We start from the raw sequence: 20,066 nt of genomic DNA, 5'->3' as shown, positions 1-20,066 counted from the left end.
ATTCAGAGGAAATATTTATGATAATTATTTTCAAGACAGGGGAGAGTGAAAGGACACTAAGAGATATAAGATTTTTATACTTCATTTTATACTTATACTTCATTCAAATGAAGTAAAATGATAACACAGGAATCTGTGATAAGTTTTGTATATGTAATGTAATACCTAGTGCAGCCAGTAAAAAAGCTACAGAAAGAGATACAATAAAAAAAATACACTAGAGATAAATAGAAATAAAATTCTAGAAGGCATTCAAGTAACACACAGGAAGGCAGGGAAAAGAAATGAAAAACAGAGAGAACAAACAGAAAACAAACAAAATGACAGATTAAATAAGCTCACAATGGCCTAAACACAACAATTTAAAAGACAGAAGTTGTTAGAGTGGTTTAAGAAAACGTGACTTAATATGCTGGTCTGCAAGAAACTCACTTCAACTATAACAAAATAGGCAGGATGATAAAATATAGATCATGAAAATATTAACAACAAAAAAAGAAACATAACAAGATATTAATATCAGGTAAAGTAGACCTCAGAGCAAACAGAATCAGTAAAGAAAGAGAGCAACATTATATAACAATAAAAGGATCAATCCACCAAGAAGACATAGCAATCCTAAATGTGTATGTACCAACCACCAGAGCTGCAAAATATGTGAAGCAAAAACTGATATAGCTGAAAAGAGAAATAGACAAAACTGCAATTACAGTTGTAGACTTCAACATCACTTTCTTAACAATTGATAGACCAACTGGACCCCAAATCAACAAGGATATAGAAGAACTCAACAATGCCATCAATCCACTGGATTTGATCAACATTTATAGAACACTCCACCAAACAACAGCAGAATACACATGCTTTTCAAGAACCCATGGAACACAGACCAAGATGAAACATACACTGGGCCATTAAAACAAGAATTTACAGGAATTTAAATCATATAAAGTGTATTCTCTGACCACAGTGGAAACCAACTAGAAATCAATAACAGAAAGATAACATGAAAATCTCCAAACACTTGGAAACTAAACAACACATTTCTAAATAATTCATGGGTCAAAGAAGTAGTCATAAGATAAATTGTTTAAAATACAAGAAAATGAATGAAAATGAAAATATAACATGTCAAAATTTGTGGGATATACATAAAGCAGTGCTGAGAAGGAAATTTGTAGCACTAAATGCATACATCAGAAAAGAGGAAAAGTCTCAAAGCAATAATTTAAGCTCCCACTTCAAGAACTTAAATAAACCCAAAGCAAGCAAAAGAAAGAAAATGATAAAGTAAGAGCAAAAATAATAAAATTGAAACAGAAACATGTGTTTCCAAATAAAGAAAATCAATGGAAAAAAAAAGAGTTGGTTCTTTGAGAAGATCATAAAATTGATAAACCTCTAGCAAGACAAAAAGAGAGAAGACACAGATTACCAACATCAGGAATGAAAGAGAGTATATCACTACAGACTCTGCAGACATCAAAAGGAAAATAAGGGAATATCATAAACAGCTGTACATACATAACTTTGACAGCTGTGATGAAATGAACCACTTCTTTGAAAACCACAAACTACCATAACTCACTCAGTATGAAATAAATCATTTAAATAGTACTACAACTATTAAGGAAATTGAATTTGTAATTTAAAAACTTGCAAAAAATCTCTAGGCTTAGATTATTTTGCTGCAGAATTCCACCGTTCATTTAAAAAAGAATTAATACCAATTCTATACAATCTCTTCCAAAAAATAGCAGAGAGAGAACACCTCAAAATTCATTCCATAAAACTAGTATTACCCTGATACAAAAACCAGACAAAGAGGGTATAAAAAAATTCAGACCAATGTCCCTCATGAATGCAGATGCTAGAGTTCTTTAAAAAATATTATCAAAAAAAAAAAAACAAAAAAAAAAACAAAAAAAAATATCATCAAATAGAATTTAACAATATGTAAAAAGAATTGTTCACCATGACCAAGTGAGGTTTATTCCAGGGATGCAAGGCTGGTTCGATACTTGAAAATCAGTGAATGTAATCCTTCATATTAACAGGCTAAAGAAGAAGCACATGATCATATCAATTAATGCAGCAAAAGCATTTGACAAAATTCAACACTTATTCATGATAATAGCTCTTGAAAAAATAGGAATAGAAGGGGACTTCCTCAACTTGATAAACAGCATCTATAAAAAAAACCCCCAAAAACAAAACCCTATAGCCAACATCATACTTAGTGGTAAAAGACTGAATGCTTTCCTTCTAAGATCTGGAACAAGGCAAGACTGTGTACTCTTACCACGCTCATTAAGCATGGTGCTGGACATTCTAGCTAGTGTGACAAGGAAACAAAAGGAAATAAATGGCATATAGATTGCTCTGAGAAAGACTGCATTAAGAGTTTAAAAAGACCAGCTACAGACTGGGAGAAAATACTTGCAAACCACATATCCAACAAAGGACTATTATCTAGAATACATAAAGAACTCTCAAAACTCAACAGTAAAAGAGCAGATAATCCAATTAGCACATGGCAAAAAGATATGAAGAGACATTTCACCAAAAAAGATAACAAAGATAGCCAACAAGCACCTCAAAAACAAACAAACAAAAACAAATGTTCAACATCATTAACCACTAGGGAAATGCAAACCTAAACCACAAACACATCAGAATGCCTAAATAAAAAATATAACAACAACAAATGCTGGTGGGGATACAAGTCAGAGAAATTGGATCACTCATACCTGTCTGGTGAGAGTGTAGATTGGTACTGCCACTCTGGAAAACAATTTGGCAGTTTTTTTAAAAACTAAACATTACAGCTACCATATAACTGAGCACTCCTGGGCATTTATCCCAGAGAAACAAAGACTTACGTTCGCACAAAAACCTGTACAACAATGTGTATGGCAGATTTATTTGTAATAGCCCCAAACTGAAAGCAATGCAGGTGTCCTTCGATGAATGAATGACTAAACAAACTATGGTATAGCAATAAAAAAAAGAATGAACTATTAATACATGCAAAAACCTGGATTAATCTCCAGAGAATGATGCTGAGTGAAAAAAATCCAATTCCAAAAGGTTACATATTATATGATTCCATTTATATAACATTCTTGCAATAATAAAATTATAGAAATAGAAAAGAGACTAGTGGTTGCCGGTGGCTAAGGAAGGGATGGAAATGGGAGGAAAGCAGTTGTGGCTATGAAAGGGCACATTCTAGTGGTGACAGAAATGTTCTGTAACTTAACTGTATTAATGTCAACATCCTGAACATCCTGGTTGTAGTAGAGTTTTGCAGGATACTGAGTAAAATGTACCTGATAGCTCTGATATTACTCCTTACCACTGCATATGAATCTCAATATAAAAAGTTTAATTTAAAAATTACTAAAGATAACAAAGAGCTTGCTTATGTTGGTTATATCTATTGATACCATATTAAAAATGAAAATAGAGACATTTTAAGATATTTACTTAATACATTGAAAATAACAACATATCCAATATGTATTAATACAAATAGAGTATTTTATGAGAAATAAGTATATTTTTCAAAACAAAGAAAGTGGCATGGTTTTGCATTTTTCAGATCTCTGTAAAGTTTAGCTTAATAGAAGACAACTAGATTCTCGTACATGTTTCTGCATTCTATCACTTGCAATACATTGTTTTAAGGTATTTGTAGACAAGCCAGCCCCACTTTGATATGAAGTTACAAAAGAGAATATTTTAATAGCCTTTTCAAGTAATTGTTGATACTTTTTTTGATACTATACAAAAACTTGACAAGTGATAGTTTCTTAAAAATTAGTTGTAATGTGGAATCTGAAACTATGTCAATAAACTTTTCATTCTCCATTACATAAAATCCATTTATCCATCTTGTACTTTGAAGGAATCCATGGTTGAATTTTGGCCTTCTGGGGCCTTGAAAGGTGTCTGGAACCACAGGGGTTCCTGCCCCACACTTTGAGAACCATTGCCCTAGCGTTCTTAGTCTGAGACCTGATATGAGTGCTGAATAAATGTATCAATTTGAGGATGGAATATTGAAACCCTTAGTTCAAAAGACTTGCTCAGAGACTGGGCAGACGAAATGATTAGAGGCGGAAGAAGTCTTCCCCAGGAGAAGTCAGATAGCAAATACATATATTATAGAACACACAGTCCTTGCCTCTGGTGTTTCCCCAAGGTAGCCCCATGTCCACCTGTGTGCCGTGATGCTATTGTGTGTCCTCAAAGAGGAAGGGCTCCTCTGTGGTACACCAGCGTAATAGGTGATGTTTCAAGCACTTTGTTTTTTTTTTTAGTGGTACGCGGGCCTCTCACTGTTGTGGCCTCTCCCGTTGTGGAGCACAGGCTCCGGACGCGCAGGCTCAGCGGCCATGGCTCACGGGCCCAGCCGCTCCGCGGCATGTGGGATCTTCCCGGACCGGGTCACGAACCCGTGTCCCCTGCATCGGCAGGCGGTCTCTCAACAACTGCGCCACCAGGGAAGCTCTCAAGCACTTTTTAAAAGACGTTTTATTCTCTTTTTAGAGATGAAGATGTTGAGTGATTGAAATGGCTTGTACAGGGAAGCAGAATGGGAACCAGGTGCCAGAGCTCCTGACCCTCTTCCCCATCTACATCCCCAGCAGAGCAATGAATGGCCCCTTTTAGAGCCTGTTAACAGCTTATACTTAGCTTTTCTCTCAACAGGAGCATAATGGTTCCCCCATGAATCTAAACCAATGAAACAGTCCTTTCCCTTTCCCAGTGAATGGTAACCCAGGAGAGCTCACTGCCACAAGTTATTATTATAGCAAATAACTAAGCAAGGAAAAAAACAAGATCAGACACTCGTTCGAATACAGGAAACCATGGCAGGCTTTTAAATCTATTTTCTTTGAAGCAGTAAATGGTCACCAACTCAAATCTGGAAAGACATCTCAGTAAGAGGCGATTAGGTGTGGTTTCTTGTTTGGTTCTGTGTTTTAGGGAAAAGTTTGCATCTTATTCCAAAACTCTCTGGGAAAGTCTGAGAAGACATTAGGTGTGAAACGCTTAGGAAGGCCCTGATAGGTTTTTACTTACAACTATAGACAATAGTTACCACTTTGTACCCTCCAGTTTGTCCCTGAGGGACAGTGCAGTGCATTGTAAGGGGCTGTTCCCTGCCAATTTCTCCCTCAGAGCACTCCACCTAGGAAGGGCTGTGCCTTAGTCACCTGCCGTCTCTACCCCTGCACCCTAAGTCGTACAGAATTAGTGCTCAGTTAGTTGTTGAATTATTGAATCACATTTAGCCGGCTAGATGTTGAGCCATTGTTAAACAGTTACGTAGGAGCTTGTCCTTCCAGGCTGTTCTAGAATTCTATGGAAAACATCCTGGGATTCCATACAGGGGAAACTTCACTTGTGCATGATGTTGCTGTTTCTGAATTTTCTAAATTATTTTTGTTAATGTAATTTAATTTGTCAAGCAAAAGGACTTCTGGGATCAAAATCATGTTTGAACATGCCTCTCCTCTCTCTTCCCTTAGGTCCTCACTTCAGGCACCGGGAGTAGGCTGGTGTGCTATAGAGTCAGAAATAATTCAGAAGGACAGTTTTTAAAAGCAGAAATTGTCTTCTTGGTGTCATGCCAGTCAGAAACCAAAGGATCCAGTCCCTTAAAGCATCTTGGAAATTGCTGCATGCATTGTAGTTTTTTTGATAGAAAAACATGGACACGAGATTTCTGCCCTCTATATTTTCTTTAAATTCTCATGGGTTTTGTGAGTATACGAATGCTTTAGAAGAGATCTAAGTTAAATTCAATTATAGCACTTGCAAGTATAATAACAATAACAATAAAAACTCTATAAAATAAAGCATTTCCCAGCCCCAGCTGGTGGCCTACTTACAACAGCAATTACGCAGTCCTCAGGTTTGTTGTAATAAGATTTGATTCATGTCTGGGAATCCCTGAATATATGAATAGAGGATTTCACTGTGATTTGTGGCCCTTACCAGGAGGTATATATGTATCATAGCAACTAGAGTTTTAGCTCAAGTTGACTTCATTCACTTTTTTCACTAATTCAACAGCTAGCTATTATAAAATAGCCTACCAAAAATAATTTTTTTAAATAAGCCCTGTACATGTCTTACTGTATGTCAGACCCTATTCTAGATTCTTTACTATATTACATCATTTAATTTCCTAACAACCTTATACTGTAGGTTTTTATTTGTCTCTGCCAAGAGTCTATAGTCTTCTGAGGGAGACAAACACTACAACAGATAAATATAGAACAATATGGTAGATGCAGTGGGAGAGCTGGTCCAAGGGGTTATGGGAAACAAGAGAGACATGGGACTCGATTTCCCCAAAACACCAGGGGTGGGTGAAAGGTAAAAAATACTTGAGCTAAGTCATTATTTATTCTTTTATGTACAATAACTTAAACTTTCATGGTCTGAAAACATTCCTTAATATTTTATCACAGATAACTCAATATATACCACTGTGTTCAGTACATTTCTCAATATTAGGCTCTAAAAATATATCAATTTTCTGCTAAAAATGTTTTTAGATCTGACTTCTGCTATTTTGAGCAATCTATTGGTAAATCTGTATGGAGACCCCTGAGCTTTACTCCTTGAGAAATAAGAATATATGATGATTAGGTGAATTATTAAAAAGCAAATCTGAAAAAAAAAAAAAAAGCAAATCTGGATAACATAGTGGGAAATACCTTGGCCAAATTTGCAAAATGGTGCTCAGAGTCCAAATTTGGAATCCAGAGGGTTTTTGTTAGACTCTCTACAATGTTTGCAAAAATTTAAGTCAATGTTGAAACATTTGGGAAATGTCATGTAAAAACGGATGTATTTCTCATGAAAAACAAGATTTCTGTTTTCCCTTTGGAAAAAACAGAATAGCTGGTAACCTGGGCCAATATTTGGAAGGCCGGCATTAGAGACAGAGGAAATAGTATAAGAAAAGAAGGGGTGTGTGTGTGTGTGTGTGTGTGTGTGTGTTGAACTGCAAGGGGTTCCCTGAGTTAGAAGAGTAAAATCTGTGTCAAAAGGAGTAAAGATGAGTGTGGAAAGGCCCAAACGGGTTAGATTTTGGCAGGCTTTTCATGCGATGCTAAGAGCTTGAACTTGATCCTACAGACAGTAAGCGGATAGTTGGGTTTTAAGTAAGTGAGTCACATTGTCAGATTTCTGTTCCAGCCTGATGGCAAGTGGAGGGAGAAGGTGAGGACACTCAGCCCAAAGGCTGGGAGACCAGTTAAGAAGCTGTTAGAGTGGCTTGAGCTCTGGTAGTGACAGTGGGGATGGGAAAAAATATACAAAATACTTGAGAGATATAAAGGAACGTAGAAAAAGTTCATGGTTTTATACCATATGGAGCAAAAGCTTGAGGAAGGAGAAGAGGATACCTCCTAGGATTCTAACCACTGGGTGCGTGGCCTTGCCTTTTGGAAGGGAAGGGGTCACAGAAGAAAGAGCAGTGTAGGGGGGAAGAAAATGCTCACTCCCAGGTCTGGGAGTTCAGGTGTGTGGACGGCCAAGTAGAGATATCCAATAGGCAGTTAGCTATAGGAGCTGTCTTAGGCTGTTTGGACTGTGAGACCAGGGATCTCCAAGGTCAAGGCGCTGGCAGGTTCAGTCTGGTGAGGGCCCACTTCCTGGTTCACAGGTGGCTGTCTTCTTGCTGTGTCCTCACATGCAGGAAGGGGTGAAGGAGCTCTCTGGGATCTCTTTTATAAGGGCGCAAACCCCATTCATAAGGGCTCCACCCTCATGACATAATCATGTCCCAAAGGCCCCACCTCCAAATAGCATAATACTGGGGATTAGGTGTCAACATACGAATTTGGGGGGGCACACAGACATTCATTCTATAGCAGGCATCTAAGTCTCAGTGAAAATGACTTATGTAGAGGTAAAACTTTGGTCGTTATTAGCAAATCAGTGGTTGCCAAACCAGAATGGTGCTTAAATCAGTCAGGGAGAGTATCTAGCTAGGGAAGGGCAGTCGTGGAGGATGAACCCCAGGGAACACCATCTTCTTATGCAACGGCATTCAGACTACAACTACTCGATATGTTTTTGCAGCTCAGACAAAGTTTGATTCCTGCCTTTTCACCAGAATGGCTTTCTTTTCATCCTTTCCCTTATCACATTCATTCCTTCCTCTCTGTTCCTTCCTTGTCTTCCTTGCTACTTCATCATCTTACTCCCTTAGATTCTTTGTTATAAAATACATCACATATAGAAAGAGGGCATTTAATGCATATGCATGGGTTAAAGAAGGGTAATAAAATAAACATAGTATCAGTTTAAGAAATAGAACATTCCAGATGTAACCCTCCCCTTCTCTCTCCTCCCAGAGGCAATAACCACTATCATGAATTGTGTGGTCTTCACGTAGCTTTATCACGTATGATTATCACTAAACAATATTTTTCTTTTTGGAGGAGGAGTGTTTGTAAAAATGATATAAGACTGTCTTTTTCTGTAACAGCTTTGCTGTTCGTGTTGTTTTCGATATGCTTGTGTGCTCCGTCTTTGCCCACACACGTAGCTGTAGTACGCACTGTCACTGCTGTTTGGTCCTTTGCATACCGCAGTTTATCAGTTCTCCTGCTAACAGACATTTGGGGTGTTTCTGGGCTGTGGCCGTAATGAACTGTGTCTTTACAGACATTCTTATCTGTGTGTTTGGTGAACATCTGTGTCTTGAGTTACACCAAAATTTGAAATTGCTGAATTGAACTGTGTGGGCAGGCATACTCTTCCAAAGTGGTTGTACCGATTTGTAATCCAACGTGAAGTCATCATGCTTTTTTTAAGTTAAGAACGTTTATTTGTTGTAAAGAAACCTATATTCATTAAATAATTTGTTTAAGTGAAAAAAAATTTACCCATTGTCCTAATACTCAGTGACAAAAAACGTTTTTTTCAGCTTTCTTTCTTGTATTTTAACTTTTCTGTTCCACCTTCTTTCCCCTTAGTTTGTTTTCCACTTTTCCTTCATAGATTCATTCTAAAGGCCAAAGTGCTCAGCTTTATACTTTGTAGGCCCTGTTTTCTTTTTCTGCTCATCTTACTCGCCTCCACACCCTGTTGTCTGCCACAGGAACTGGGGGAAGGCCCCCAGAGTCCCGTGCCTTGAAATTCCCTGTGGATTCATGGGCGGGAGCAAAATCCCCGCCATCAGAAAAGCAGGAGAGGGCAGGGTACTGGTGGCCTCTGGAAAATCCGCCCCCCGCCCCGACCTGTTGGACCGAGTGCAGCCTGTTTTGTTCTTTCTTTTTTCTTTTGTAATATGTGTCATCTGTACAATTAGCCTTTGGGGATAGCGGATATCGGTCTGTTGAACTCCCTGTTTCCTGAGTGGAAAGGTAAACAGTACTGGGACCTACTCAGTGTCTCCCACAGGTTATTTATGAATGTGGCGTGATGGTCTGAAAATAGAAACATCAGCGCAGTGAGGTGTCCCAAGGTGAGTGGGGCAGGGCCCGCTTGCTCCTTGCCAGACAGACAGCTGGGGCCTCAACAGAAGAGCAGACCAGAGCCTGGTTCCCTGCCAGGCAGAGGGAAGCAGCCACTTCCATTTGCCAGGAGAGTCAGGGAGGATTGCAGAGGCCGCGCGGCCCCCAGGAAGGGCTGGGGCCCCTTTGCAGCGGAAATGCTCTCGTTGGCCCCCAGCTGCCTGGCATTCGGGCATCTAGGCTCTGGGCGGTATGATGCGCCTCTGTCATTAGCCTCCAGGGGATTTCCTGAGGTGAGGGGGCTTCTCTCTGAGTATCTGTACTGCAGCAAACTGAGAAGGTACCCTGGGTGGGATTATCGCCCATCTCTGTTTCCGGGGCTTCCTCCCCTTTGCCCAAACACTGGAATTACCTGGGCAATACCTGAGTCTCACCCTCAGAGATTCTGATGTAATGGGGCTGGGGTGAGGTCTGGACATCAGGATTTTTCAAAGCTCTCCAGATGATTCTAACAAATAGCCAAAGCTGAGAAACACCACCTACACTCAAAGCTGAACAGTTCAGGGATACCAAGGAGCCATCCGTTGTTTTTTAATTTTTTTAAAATAATTAATTAATTAATTTTATTTTTGGCTGCATTGAGTCTTCGTTGCCGCACGCGGGCTTTCTCTAGTGGCGGCGAGCGGGGGCTACTCTTTGTTGTGGTGCGTGGGCTTCTCATTGCGGTGGCTTCTCTGGTTGCGGAGCACGGGCTCTAGGTGCACGGGCTTCAGTAGTTGTGGCACGCGGGCTCAGTAGTTGTGACGCACGGGCTTAGTTGCTCTGCGGCATGTGGGATCTTCTTGGACCAGGGCTTGAACCCGTGTCCCCTGCATTGGCAGGCGGATTCTCAACCACTGCGCCACCAGGGTAGCCCCGTTGTTTTCTATTTTGCTTTAATAGCTACCAATCATTGAAGCCCATTAAGTGCCCACAAGGTACAAAGCTCTGAACACACATTAGCTCACAATGATTAGCCCTGAGTCAATGGTTAGGAAACAAAAGCTCAGAGAGGTTAAGGGATTTGCCCAAATTTACACAGCAAAGTTCGGTTTAAACTCTGATCTTCGTGACTTCACTGCCTGTGCTCCAACCACTTTACCAGGCTGCCCCAGGTAACCTCTCATTTAGAGGCACCCTATGAGAATGAGAGATGAGAGAACCCTTTCATTCAACATAGCAGGTTAACGTGATTTAGACATGAATGAGGGAGAGACAGAAGAATACAAGAGAGTGAGGAAAAAGGGGGCAGTTGCCTAATTGGAATTCGGGATCAAACCTTCTACAATGAAGCCTTTCTTCACGCAGCTCAGAGGAGCCACAGTCCTCGGCTGCAGTCGGGCCGCTGCAGTGGGGAGAGGCAGGCCTAGGCAGAGCTCTGACTCAGCTTTGATGGAGAGACAAGGCGCTCTCACCCGCCACATGCACCAGACCCCTCGGTATGGGGCCTGTGAGATCAGCACAGCAGATGCTGGAGACCCTGGGCCACCCTGCAGGGCACAGCCAGGTCGGCCAGGCAGCAGGACATGAGGAAGCTAAGGGACTGGCCATGTATTTAAAATTGTTCTGATTATCCAGTTTCCTGTGTATTCATTTTATGATGAGAAAAATAAACACTGAAAACACTATTATGTGACCACTTATTCTACAATTTGTTGTTCTTAAGTTTACAATCTCTCTTAAGGTACTTACTATAGACTGAAAATCTATTTAAAAAATCAAAACTATAGAGCCTAAGGCTATTTCTTAGCATGTAGACCGCTTGGGTCACCTAATTTACATTCAATTTGGGGGCATAGAAAGAGTAGAAATACCAGTCTTCCTCTTTGGAGCTCAGATTCTCTACTCCCGGAACCAGTCCCCTAACTGTGGCCTTTTTCTCGGCTTCCCGTCATCAGAATTTAAAATAGCGATGGAACCAGTTGCCTGCAGGCTTTCTCTGCAATGGCAGCAGGCTGACCAAGCTGCTCTCCCAGAACCGTCTCCCTCCATGGCTTCTGTCCTGCCACCTTTTTACCTTGAACCAGAGATTACCACTTCCTGATTTTCCAAGGCAGGGATGCATCTGCTTCTTTCTTTCCTTTCTTTTCTCCCCCAAATGGGCCTGGAACATTATCTGAAGACACCTGCTTGGAACTGCTCCCTTCTTGCCAAGAAGCTGGTTTCCTTGTGGTGTTGTCATCTCCCTGCTCTGACGCTGTTACCCCAGACATCACTGCATCATCATGGTGTGTTTGGACGTTTATGTTGAGAACCAGGACGTCCCAAGGAGTTGCTGTGTTCTCATCAAGCACACTGCGTGCCTGGAACACCATTCATGGAAAGCCTACCACAGTCTTCCTAACAACATCACAGAGGATCAAAGGCTTCCTTGATAGCACCCCAAACACTATTTAGTTCACTGTAATGATTCTCTCACGTACCCCAGTCATCCAGGTCATTGACAAAAAGATCTTGAAATGAGGGTGTCTTATCTCATCTTAGGAAGTGTAACTTAGCCTGTGTGTATGTGTGTGTGCGCGTGCATGTGTGTGTGTGTGTGTGCACGTGCAGTCACACAGAAGAGTGAAGATGTTTGTATTGACACTAAATGAATCGGCAGCCACGGTTGCAGGGTCTTGACAGGCTCTTATGGAGCCCGCATTGTGTTGACCAGCAAATATGTCTCTCAGGACAGCACTTTTCTCCCCTCCCCAACAATGAAGTGTGCGGGCTGACCGGACAGTGGATTCCTGAAGCATCCAGCGGCCCGGTGGGGGAAGGGGGCGAGCTCTCATCTCTACCAGGCCTTCCCTTCCACGCTCCCCGGCGGACACTCAATGTACTAACACTGGAAGTGGAAACCCAGCGTCATTGCGGGAAGGAGCGCTTTTTCCTTTGGTTGGTTTTCCCCTGAGAGGCCTGACACTGAGAAATGCAATACCTGGAGGGGATCAAATTGCTTCTGCTACCACAAGGAAGACTCTCAAGTTTGAAGGTGAGACAAACTTAGCTCTAATCAGGCCCATGCGGCCATGTGGCCTTGGCTTGTTTCCACTTCCTTGTGTGGCATTAGATGGGAGCTTTTGTTCCAGCCTGCAGAAAGGGGAAGGCATGAGAAAGTGCCTGTGTGGTAGAGGTGTCACCACAGAAGACACTTGACTCTCAGAGGGGCAGGGTTCCGGGAGTGTGCAGAGACCCCTCCCCGCACAGCTCCTGACGCACTGTTCACGTGGTCTGTGTCAACCTACAACACTACTGAGTTCTACTGTAATCCCCAATCCCAGTGGGGTTTTTAACATGTGATCCAGGGCAGTGTTTTTCAAACTGTAGGCCATAGACCCCCTAGAAGTCTGCAAGTACATTTAGGAATCCATACTTTCTAGGAGGACTTTGAAAGGTTTGGATCATCGGACAGCCATTCAGAACAGAAATCGCAGAGCCTTGGTCTATTTTGCATTTACAGTCAAAACATCATTAAGACTATCCGTTAACATGATCATGTTTAACTTTTTTTTTTACATCAAAAGAACATTCATACAGAAAAGTACACCCTTTCCCAAATCCATCAGGTGCCCTCGGTCCAACCTTCTCTCCCATCTTTCATTTCTGGGTCAGTGGCCTCACCGCAGAGACAATGACTGAATTTCCATCCTGGGGAAGTCCCGCGGAGGAGGTAGGGATGGAGCTAGGCCAGGAGGAAAGGGCGGGGTTTAGATGCGGAGGGAAGAGGGGGCTGGGTGAAGGCAGGAATGTGACGCTTTGCAGTGTCTACTCACTTCCAATCCAGACCGTCACTCGTTCTACGGGGAGATCCCTCACATGGCAATAGTTTGATAGATTATGAAGTTAATGAATTGTACGTAATTAAAAAAATTATATCAGTAACAGTCATGACTTCTACTTACCTCCACCTTAAGATAGGTGAAGAATGAATTTTTCTACACGATACACATATTAAAAAATTAAACTACTTTTGTATTGGACTCTGGCTTTCCATTCATGCCTTGGAAGACAAAGGTAGTTCTGCTTTGGTTTCACTTAGGAACTGAGTGATTGATAGCAGGCGACTGGCAAATATTTAGAAATACCATATAGGTTGTCATGTTAACCACCATAAATTCATATTTTGGTTTTCCCCATGTCACTGAGTGTGGACACTGGCACATCTGGAGTCTGGAGAGAGGGTTGGGGGACTCCTCCGGAGAGCCACATGGCAGGGGCTCCGTGGTTTCTCAGGCTAAAGGTAGGGAGTTAGAGAGGCTGAGAATGTGCAGTTGGTCCATTGCCTTTGAGGAAATGGTCTTCTCCTCCCTCACCTTCCCCAGCCTTTCTCTTAGATAACAATGTGGTTTTCTTTTTCTTTCTGGAATTATGGTATTTGATTCTGTGCCATCTCTTCCTTTTATCATAAGCACAAAAATTTCTCATCAGTCCTGTTTGATGTTTGAAGTCTAATCAGCTAACTCGAGGCAGCATCTGTTGGAACGTTTCCTCTACCCACAGGGTCACTTCCTGTCCTGGATACCTTCTTCCCCATGCCCCCGGGTGCCCTTTGCCCAGGCCCCCCTCTGTGTACTCACTGCACAGGCAATCAGTTTGAAATCCATCCTTACGGTGCCAAGTCTCCACTTACTTTCATACTTTTATCAAAGCCCAGGACACAGCAACAGAGGAGCTGTAGTGCAGCTCTGCCGCTAACTGGCCAGGACTGTAGACACCTCAACTACTAGGCATGATCTTGCCCTCACCTTCCGACCCTGTCACCTTTCTGTCTAGAGCCACGATCCTGGACTGGAAACAGCCTTAAAGGAAGAGTCCATACCTCCACCGGGCTGGGCCAATTTCTGCAAGTGGGGTGTGGCGACAGATCAGACAGGTCTAACTAGGAGGTCGTTCTGGTGTTAGCTAGCTGTGTTGACCTGGAGCAAATTACTTCCACTCTCTAAGCCTCAGTTTCCTCATATGTAAAATAGGGATAATAATAGTACTACTCCATATGTGCAGGACTACTGAAGAGTAAATGAGAAATATATGTAAAACATTTAGCACAGTTAGCTATTGATGGTGGTAATGATGATGATGGTGGTGGTGGCGGTGGCGGTGATAGTGATGGTGATGATAACCCCCAATCCACTCCACCAGAATATTTTGAAGAGTTTTTCCAAGGGTGGTCAGGGGAGAGCCCTGTCTTGGCTCTAGACTGGATCTTCTTCCCCTTCTCTATCTTGGGGAGCTTCATCCACACTGGGACGTACTCCATGATCATACACTGGCATGCTGGCTACATCTTAGTTACAGAGAGCAATAATTCATTTCTTCCATTGATTCACAAAATTCAACACTTCGACATTGATCGTCTCGCCATGGCTTCCTTTCTTTCTATAGCTCAAATGCACCTGCTGCTGCAAGATGAGGGACTCGTCCCCTGACTCCCTCAGAATGCCCAAGGTCAATGCCTCCAACCTCAGCCTTGGCTCTAGCAGTGGAAAGTGGGGAGCTCAGATATTAGGATGGAGGATCCTGGAAGACTTCCTCCTCCCCCCACCACATACCCCCCCACCCCAATTCAAAAACTCTGTTGAAGTTTGACCATTTCCTTTATTTCCCTGCAACTTTCTTTCTGCAGAGGCTCATTTTCCTTTGAAACTAAGTTGCTCTCCCTGAGTTGGAGTCTCACTATTGACTTATTTTGTACCCATCAGTGGATAGTTTACAAGAGTTCTCTGCAAATTCTGGGGCTTGTGTAGAAGTTTGCCAGAGACAAGTCGCATGAACTAAGTTAAAAATTAACTTTTTGCAGTTCCTGCATCCACCATATTTTTCCCAGAAAAGTTTTCCATTTTTCTTCCCACTTATCTATTATCTAGAGCTAGACTAGAATTATTCTATAAACTGAGGCGTAATAGATTCTTATCTCAAAGAGTTTGTTCCTTGAAAATTTTTATATGTATGTGTATATATATATATATATATATATATATATATGTACTTACACACTGAGGAGGACAGATTTCAATTGTATAACCCAGAGAATTTTTGCATAACGCACAGATACGTACATATTTGACCTCCTGGATCAGGATATGAAATATTTTCCATGTCCCAGAAGCTCTCTAATGTTCTCTAATGCTGCTTCCCTGTTAATACCAACTGCTGCCACAGACGAAATGACTTCAATGGCTTCTATCACCATGGATTAGTTTTCCCTGTTCTTGAAATTCATATGAATGGAATCATACAACAAGAACCCTTTAGTGTTCACTTTTCTTTGCTTATCTCTCATGTCTATGAGACTCTTTTGTGCTGTGTGTGGTAGCAGTTATTTTTTATTTTTGTATGTTTTTCTATGGTACAAATGTTGCATAATCTATCCATTCCACTATTGATGGACACTTGAGTTATTTCCAGGTTTTTGCTATTTTGAATTAAGCTGCTATGGAAATTCTTGTACATGTCCTTTTGTGGGCAAGCTCATTCCTCTTGACTGTAAACCTAGCAGTAGGATTGCTGGGGCCTAGGGTAAGCTTAGTTTAGCTAGAGTAGAGATTGTCAAAGAGTTTTCCAAAATGGTTGTAGTCGGTTACATTCTCAACAGTGAAGTATGAATGTACTAGTTGCTCAACGTCTTTGTCAACACTTTGCCTCATGGATCTATTAATTTTAGTCATTCCTGTGGGTGTGTGATAGTATTTCACTGTGATTTTAATTGGCATCTCCTGATGTGGTACTGATGTGAAATAACCTTCATGTGCTTATTGGCCATTTGGATATTCTCTTTTGCAAAGTGCTTGTTGAAGTCTTTTGCTCATTTAAAAATTGGATTGGGGCTTCCCCAGTGGCTCAGGGGTTAAGAATCCGCCTGCCAATGCAGGGGACACGGGTTCAAGCCCTGGTCCGGGAAGATCCCACATGCCGCAGAGCAACTAAGCCCGTGCGCCACAACTACTGAGCCTGCGCTCTAGAGCCCGCGAGCCACAACTACTGAGCCCACGTGCTGCAACTACTGAAGCCCGCGTGCCTAGAGCCCGTGCTCTGCAACAAGAGAAGCCACCGCAACGAGAAGCCCGCGCACCGCAACGAAGAGTAGCTTCCGCTCGCCACAACCAGAGAAAGCCCTTGCGCATCAACGAAGACCCAAAGCAGCCAAAATAAATAAATAAATAAATTTATTTAAATAAATAAATAATAAAAAAATAAAAATTAGATTGTCTTTTTCTATTCATAGTAGCTCACTACATATTCTGGATTCTAATGCTTTGTCAAATAATGTATTGTGAACACCTGTCAATCTGTGGTTTTCCTCTTCGCTCTCTCAATGGCATCTTTTGGTGATGACAAGTTTCCTAATTTTAATGTAGTTCAATTGACCAACTTTATCTTTAATGGTTGTTGCCTCTTGTCCTCTACTTAATTCTTGGACTACCCTTAATGTCATAAAATTTTCTTCTATGTTTTCTTCTGGAAACTCCATTGCTTCACCTTTCACATAAAGATCTATAATCTATTTTGAATTAATTTTTGTGTTAAATAGAGGGTCAAAGTTTAGTTTTCCCATATAGAAATAGAATCGATCCAGGACTACTTGTTGAAAGGACTATTCTTTCCTTCACTGAACTGCAGGAGTGCCTTTGTCATAAACAAAGTAATTGTATATGTGTAGGTCTGTTTCTGGGCTCTCAGTTCTCTTCCATGGGTCTATTTGAATATCCCTGTGTCAAAAAAATGCTGTCTTGATTACTGTAGCTTTATAATAAATCTTGATGTCTTCTAGTGAAAAATCTTCCAATGTTATCCTTCAAGATTTTCCTGGGTATACTAGATCTTTTCCATTACCATATCAATTTTAGAATCAGCTTGCCAATTCTCTCTCTTTCTGTCACACACACACACACACACACACACACACACACACACACACACACATACACACTATTGGCAGTTGATTGGGATTTCATTAAATCTATAGATCATTTGGGGATAGAATTGACATATTGACCATATTGAGATGATATATGTCTCCACTGTTTAGGTCTTTAGTTTCTCTTAGCAATGTTTATCATTTTCAATGTAGAAAAGAAATTTAAATAAAATTTATCTTTTTACTTGACATAATTCTTTCCTTTCTCATTGGGGAGGAGTAACAATATAAAAGCTGCTGAAAAGCAAATTCCATTTCCAACCTATTGATGATAGACTTCAGGGGAGTCTAGAGGCGCCACGGTGGCTTTGGTCTGACCCCACAAACCTCAGTGCCTGTCGTCCCCTGAGTTTCCACAGATTCCTTGAGGCCTCCCCGCATCTCTCCATCTGACTGTCCTGCTGTGACTGTGCCGCTTTCTCATCCTTCCGGACTGAGTTCTTTTTGTTATTTACTTACAGTCGGGTTTCAGACCGGATATTTGTTGGCAAGCTAGCTTAAGTGAAAAGACACTTTACCAGAAGGACACAGGGGGCTCACAGGATCGACGGGAGGCTGGAGGGCTAGGGGCTGAAGTGGGCAGACATCACCTGGCTTGGAAAGCTGTGTCATGAGAAGCCCAGCACGGTCTCTCAGTAGGAGCTTGGTCCACAAGCTGGTGTGGCTGCGTGGGAAGAATATCCACCACCTGCTCCTCCGTCCGTGTGCCACTTGCTCAAGAATGAATGTTCCAGAAGAGAGGGTCTTCTGAGCCAAGTCTAAATTATGTGAGGATCTGGCTGCTTTTGTTTTTGCAGCGGGAGGTTGGAGTTGGAGGAGGCAAGGATGGTCTCTCACCCGAGCTGTGCAGCATGAGAATTCACCAAAGGCTAAGCAAGGAGCTATTGTGCAATGGGAGGGAGGGACGCTTGAGGGTTGGGGGGCTGAAAAATGACACTGTTATCCTAACCAGATGGTAAGCTACTTGAGGGCAGTCACAGGTCCCTGAATATAAACTGTGAAGGACAGTGCTTGTGATTGTTGTTTATAGCAATAAATACAGTTCAGAATATGCTCAAAGGATTCGTCCTCTGGTAGGAAACCCTTAGTCTTCGTTATAAAGTGGAAAATGGTACCCCCCCACCCTTGTTCTCTGGGTAACCTCAGAGTTACCATTGCAGTTACCATGTAATCCATTGCAGCCGTCAATCATTTTAAAGAGGAGAGAGAAGGTAAGAATATATACAGAATGATTTCAACCACATTAAAATATACATAGATAAAACAGGAAGTATATGCACTAAAATATTGAGTGAAAATGTCTGGATTATGAGAGTGTAGCCAATTTTAATTTACTTTTTTTTGTTTTATTTTCTATATTTTCTACAATGAGCATATATTACTTAATGGCATTATAGTCAGAGAACCTCGTCTGTATGTTTATTCTATGGGATTCGTTGACACATCCTTCCTGGTCAGTTTTATAAATATTTCATGAATGATTGAAAAGAATATATATCTTCAATTTCATGAATGCAAGTTCTCTTCATATCTATTTTTTTTTCCCAGAAACATAGCATAATGTTTATAGTGATTAATGTCCTCACCTCTATAACATGTTTTCCCTATATTTTTATGTTGGATAACCTTGAATCATTTTTTCAAATAATAATTTTCAAAAGTGAAAATAATGTGTACTTTAACTTTTAGGTGAACATTTTGTTGATGTATGCTATCTAGAGAGAAGTGCATACATCCTAAGTGTACAGCTTGATGAATTTCCACGGAATGGAAGCACCCATGTATCAGCACCCAGGTCATTATTAGCACCACAGTGGCCCCCTCCTCGCCACTATTATTGACCTCCCAGTCTCTTTCTCCTCTCACAATAACCACTATCCTGACTTCCCACATTATGGATTGATTTTGCTGGTTTTTGAACTTTCTATAAACGGAATCATGCAAGACTTATTTGTGTGTCTGCCATCTTTTATTCAACTTTCTATTTGTGAACTTCATCAGTCTTGCTGTCTGTAGTTGCAGCTTATTTATTATCATTGATATATAGTACTCCATTGTACCAATGTATCATGATTTTTAAAGCCACTCTACTATTGAACACTTAGTTCCCCCACCCCAGTTTTTGCCTACTATGAATAGTGCTACTATCAGAATTGTTGTATATGTGTTCTGATGAATATATATATATGCTTTTCTGTTGGGTATATACCCAGGAGTAGAATTGCTGTGTCGTAAGGTATGGGTATAACCAGCGTTAGCAAATTCTGTCAAGCTGCTTTCTACGCTCCCTCCCTCTCAAGTGATGCTTGACAGTTCTAGTTGCCCCAAGTCTTTTCCAACACTTCACCTTATTTTTTCCATTTTAGCCATTATGATGGGGATGCAGTGGTCTCTCATTGTGGTTTTAATTTGTGTTTAGCAGTTGACTAATACAGTTGAGCACTTTTTTCAAATGTTTATTACCCTTTTTTGTAAAGTGCCCATTTTAATTATCTTGCCCCTTTTTCCTGTTTGCTCAATATACCTATCAGATTATGCTTGATAATTGTGCCATTCAAATCTTCTCTGTCTTTAATTATTTTCTGTATGCTTGATTTATCAGGGTTAAAAAAAAAGTTAGAATCACCTGGGAGCTTTAA

Source organism: Tursiops truncatus, chromosome 5, assembly GCF_011762595.2.
Source record: "Tursiops truncatus isolate mTurTru1 chromosome 5, mTurTru1.mat.Y, whole genome shotgun sequence".
NCBI lineage: Eukaryota > Metazoa > Chordata > Mammalia > Artiodactyla > Delphinidae > Tursiops > Tursiops truncatus.
The sequence above is the reverse complement of the archived record's forward strand: the minus strand, read 5'-3'. Positions refer to the sequence as shown.